Here is a 6,000-nt window from a genome sequence, read left to right as displayed (position 1 = left end):
TAAAATGTACCATTCCACTCAGAGGATCAATATGAAATAAAACATATGCAAAATTTGTATGAAGTACATGACTGATAACTGTTCTGTCCTGAGCTTTTGTTTCTATAGCACCCACTTGACCACACCAACAGTTTCTTGCCACCAACAGGGGGTATTTGCAAAGAATAGGGAGGAATATCATCAAAACTGGGAAAGGTAAGCCCCGAAGGGGGTGATGACACCATGACTTTCACTTATGGTCAAATTCTTAAAATTTGACCCCAAACTTGAAAATTCTTCAAACATTTAGAGACAGAGTGGATAAACATAATGTCGCAAACCACATAAGGATGGAGCATTTGAATCAATAAGATGGTGAAATAACACGCAGTAAAATGTGGATCATGTTGATTATGTTTATTCCAGTGTGCAGAGGAGTCAATTCCCTTCACAAAGCTTGTAAATTCACTTGAACCAAAATTGGGAGCACCCGGTGCTGCAAGAGTTAATAGTCACAATACCCAAGGATAAGCACAAGAGCATGACTGATATGATGGGACTGGGATTTTGCTACACTTAATTATTGCAGACACAACTAAAACTATAACTGAAACTAATCAAAACTAAACTAAACTAGCAAACAATTGGTAAAAACTGATTTATACTGATATAAAATTGAAAATCTGAAGTCGAAGCTAAATAAAAATAAAAGCTAATGAAAATTGCAAAACTATTACAACCCTGGTCCAGACTAAGATGGCATTGGACATCTTCAGGGCAGAAAAGGGTTGGTGTGACCAAGCTGTGGTTTGGCTTGTTGTCAAAATGTTACAGCTCTGGATGGACCAGTTACCAGGGCATGGAAGGATGACAGACTTCATTACATGAGGAGAAGGGAAATTTCTGGGATTGAGGATCCTCTGGGATAACAAGGCTGGAGCAACGGTACTCGAGAGAAGAATTTCTGATACTTTCTGAGATATGATGTCACTAACCTTGTCTTTTAATTGTCTAGCTCCAATGAATTGACACATGGGAGTGTGTCAAAAAGGGGGAGTTGAGTCCGAACATCAAACAATGGTTTTATGAACATCTTATGACGTTATTTCTGTGTTTAATAATTTAGCTATGGTAAAACTTAAGCTTATAATGTGTTAGACTTAGAAAGGGTTCACTAATTTTTGATTTCTTTTACATACACATAGATTATGATTAGAATAAGTCCCTGGGTCAAAGAGTCCTGAACATAATATTTTAAACCAAATTTGAATCATTAGAAGAACAATGGATAACAATATTAGATTATCAAGGCTAGGGAGAGAGGTGTTTTGGTTTTCTGTCTCTTGCAGAGAAAGGAACAGACACCAGACGGGGACACGGAGATGTGAGGACCCTTCACAGCAGAGACAGATGTAGGGACTGCCGAGACAGCAACTGGGGTCAAGTGTCATGGCGTTTGGGCTCCTGGAGAACATGGATCCCACAAACACAGCAATAACCATGAAGGGGTTGGCGAAAACCAGGAACACCAGACCAACGAGGTTCGAGAGACTCTTGGCAAAAAGGGGGACACGGCGGTGATCCCAAAACACACAGATCCTTGTTTGAAATCGGGGCAGAATAATCCCCAGAACTGTGCAATGACTAAAGGGTGGTCTAACCCCGGAGGTCGAAGAAAGAAGCTGAGAATCACCCAACTGGAAGACACTGGTAGCTGCAGCAATAAAAATAAAGGTTAAAAGCTCCTTAGACAGAGGTTCTAGTCTAAGTACATTTGAAAGGTATAAGGGGGCATTAAAAAGGGGGTGGAAAACTGGAGCACCAAAATAAAGCTGTGGGAGAATTGGGGAGTGATGGGAGAGTCATCTGTAACTGCTGTTATGGTCGTAAATCTAACTTTGCTTGCATCTGAACTGCGTGAACACAGAGGTCATCCCACATATGGTCCACCCGTTAAAGGGGGACAGAGGGCCTAAGGACCAAGAAGAACTGGACCTTGCAATGCTGGAGTGTATGTTGTAAGTGATCTCTTTGAAGAAAAGAGATCAAAGGGAGAATTGTGATATTATTCTGTTATCATATGTTACCTTATATATGTAATCAAAGTAGTTGAATTAGAATACTGCTGTAGATCATATTATACCCTTTAATATAGAGTGTGTGAGCTGTATGTAGTTTAGTTCTCATTATACTTTTGAGTTAAAAGAACATATTCACTTATTAGTTTATTAGACAAGTGTGCATCACTCTGTATCCTTGATCTGCTGTGAATGTGTTACATGCTTAATTGTTGAATCATGAAGAGAAGATTGTAAGCAGGAGACTCTGTGTCTAAGACAGGGGAGATAGACAGACCACATTCCATACCCCCACCTTACAGAAAGCAGAGAAACAACTGCCGAGGTCATAACTTAGGCGCTGTAACAGAGAAAGAATGTGATGTTTTGGCTTTTACGACTAGATGGGGGCCACTAGAGACTATAAAAAGCTGAGCAACCCGTCACCATTTTGAGACATGCTGTCGAACCTCTGCAAGCATCTCTCCCGTCCGGATGTTGTAATGCTCTGACTGTTGAATTATATGGAAATAAATGATTGTTGATTGAGCATTTATACACCGAGTATTGTCCTTCCTTCAGCCCAAAGATTCAAAGAATTGGGAGATTTCAACAATACCATCCACATTAAACCAGGGCCTGTGGTGCAGGCCCAAACCATCCACATTTCACCAGGGCTTGTGTTGCTGGCTGATGCGATCCACAATACACAAGGGCCTGTGCTACTGGCTGAGGACATTCACATTACACCAGGGCCTGTGGTGCTGGCTAATACCATCCACATTTCACCAGGGCCAGTGTTGTTTGCTGAGGCCATCCACATTACACCAGGGACAGTGCTTCCTGTGAGGCCATCTTCACCACACCAGGGGCTGTGCTGTTGGCTAAAACCATCCACATTACATCAGGGCCATTGGTCCTTGCCGATGTCATCCACATTTCACCAGGGCCAGTGGTGTTGGCTAAGGCCATCCACATTACACCAAGGTCTGTGGTGCTGGCCATTACCATCCACATTTCACCTGGGACAGTGTTGGTAGATAAGGAGATCCACATTACAACAGGGCCTGCGCTGCTGTCTGAGGCCACCTATATTTCACGAGGGCTTGTGTTGCTGGCTGATGCGATCCACAATACACAAGGGCCTGTGCTACTGGCTGATGCCATCCCCATTACTCCAGGGCCAGTGGTGTTGGCTGAGGACATTCACATTACGCCAGGGCCTGTGGTGTTGGCCAATACCATCCACATTTCACTAGGGCCAGTGTTGCTGCCTGAGGAAATACACATTACACCAGGGACAGTGCTTCCTGTGAGGCCATCTTCACCAAAACAGGGCCTGTGCTACTGGCTGAGGCAGACTACATTTCACCAGAGCGCATGTTGCCGGCTGTGGCCATCTACATTTCACCAGGGCCTGGCTGCTGTCTGAGGCCATCCACATTACACCATGGCCTGTGCTTCCTGTGAGGCCATCTTCACAACACCAGGGCCTGTACTGTTGGATGAGGCCATCCTCATTACACCAGGTACAGTTCTTCCTGTGTGGCAATCATCACCAAACCAGGGCCTGTGGTGCTGGATTAGGCCATCCACATTTCACCAGGGATTGTGTTGCTGGCTGATGCGTTCCACAAAACACAAGGGCCTTTACTACTGGCTGAGGATATTCACATTACACCAGGGCCTGTGGTGGTGGCCAATATAATCCACATTTCACCAGGGGCACTGTTGTTGGCTGAGGCCATACACATTACACAAGGGACAGTGCTTCCTGTGAGGCCATCTTCACCACATCAGGGCCTCTGCTGCTTGTTGATGCCATCCACATTACACCTGGGCCTGTGGTGCTGACCGATATCATGCACATTTCACCAGGGCATGTGTGGTGCTGACCAATACCATCCATATTTCACCAGCGACAGAGTTGTTAGATGAGGCCATCCACATCACAGCAGGGCCTGTGCTACTGGCTGAGGACATTTACATTACACCAGGGCCTGTGCTACTGGCTGAGGACATTCACATTACACCAGGGCCTGTGGTGCTGGCCAATACCATCCACATTTCACCAGGGCCAGTGTTTTTGGATGAGGCCATTCACGTTATACAAGGGCCTGTGGTGCTAGCCAATACCATCCACATTACAACAGGGCCAATGGTGTTGGCTGAGGACATTAACATTAGACCAGGGACTGTGTTGCTGGCTGAGGCCAAATATATTTCACGAGGGCCTGTGTTGATGGCTGATGCCATCCACAATACACCAGGGCCAGTGATTCCTGTGAGGCCATCTTCACCAGACCAGGGCCTGTGCTGCTAGCCATCCAAATTACCCAAAGGCCTGTGTTGCTGGCCGAAAACAACCACATTTCACCAGGGCCTGTGGTGTTGCTGGATGAGGCCATCCACATTATACCAGGGCCTGTGCTACTCGTTGATACCATCCACATTTCACCAGGGCTTGTGTTGCTGGCTGATGCGATCCACAGTACACAAGGGCCTGGTCTACTGGTGAGGACATTCACATTACAACATGGCCTGTGGTGCTGGCCAATACCATCCACATTTCACCAGGTCCATTGTGGTTGGCTGAGGCCATACACTTTACATCAGGGACAGTGCTTCCTGTGAGGCGATCTTCACCACACCAGGGACTGTACTGTTCGATGATTCCATCCACATTACACCAGGGCCTGTGCTACTTGATGATACCATCCACATTTCAGCAGGGCCACTGTTGTTGGCTGAGGCCATATACTTTACATCAGGGACAGTGCTTCCTGTCAGGCCATCATCAGCACACCAGGGCCTGTGGTGCTGGATGATGCCAACAACAACAACAACAACAACAACAACAACAATCTTTATTGAAGGGAATCATTGCCATGGTAACAACAAATGGTAGTTAAAAAAATGTAGCATTAACAAAGATGAGGAGATACATTTACTGAATACCAAATAAAGACACCTTCAATGCTAAAGATATCACACGTGTAATGTAATGTTGCTATGGTTTAGATTTTATTTTCTATCATTCATAGACTATGATGTGTTTGTAGCCACATGGACATCTCACACTGATTTCAGGACCCTGCAAAGAAAACAACATGGCCACCATGTTGGATTTTTGGAGTCACAAATCTGGGCTAACGTTAGCAAGCTGCATTCAGAGAAACTATGGATTTTGGGACTTGTGAGCCATACTTTTCGCTGGCAGCTTTATCTACATTTAAATTAAATCAATGTCTCTCCCAGAGCTCCAGTTCGGTGGCGTCTTATATGGCTCGATCACCTTACACTGGTACCAAGATCAAAGCTTTCAAAGTACGGACATCTACATGCGTTTTCGATCTGGATGGGTAAATATGGTTGTCATCAGAGAGGTGAAGAATTGTTGTTTGCTGAAATGAATGATCACGTGTAAATCTTATATTTTGTTGACTTGGAATTTTACAGTGAATCAGTCCTACAGTTTAAATGAGCCTCCATTGACAGACTAGGTTACTGTGGAAATGCAGGGATTGGCGTGATTTGACCTGTAAGGCAGGGTCAGGAGGGGTGTGTTCACATGTTGGTGCCATATTCTACGCCCTTCTGGCCGCTGTAAAGAAACACGAAAAGGCAGCAGCTATCCGGCATTTTGGCTAAACTCAAAGACATTCATAAGATGGCTGGAGAGCAAAGGACTGCACTACTGTTTTGACTTTCATGTGTGCATGTCCCAGTAGCTCTGATGTCACGTGAAGACTCTTTTAAAGCAAAGAAACAGATGAATAAAATACTAGCATTTTACTCAGCAAAACTGAAGTGGATGGTTTGTGAATGGTTTGTAGCAGTTAGCAGGCCAGACTATTTGTCATAAAAAAAAAATACTCCAAAAGGCACCATGAGCACAAACACAGTTGAGAGGTTCAGTTCAGCCACAGTGTATTAGTGGAAGCCAAAGAGTTCATCAAAGAGG

The sequence above is a fragment of the Rhamphochromis sp. 'chilingali' genome, assembly GCF_963969265.1.
Source record: "Rhamphochromis sp. 'chilingali' genome assembly, chromosome: 13".
NCBI lineage: Eukaryota > Metazoa > Chordata > Actinopteri > Cichliformes > Cichlidae > Rhamphochromis > Rhamphochromis sp. 'chilingali'.
Note: the sequence above shows the minus strand (reverse complement) of the source record.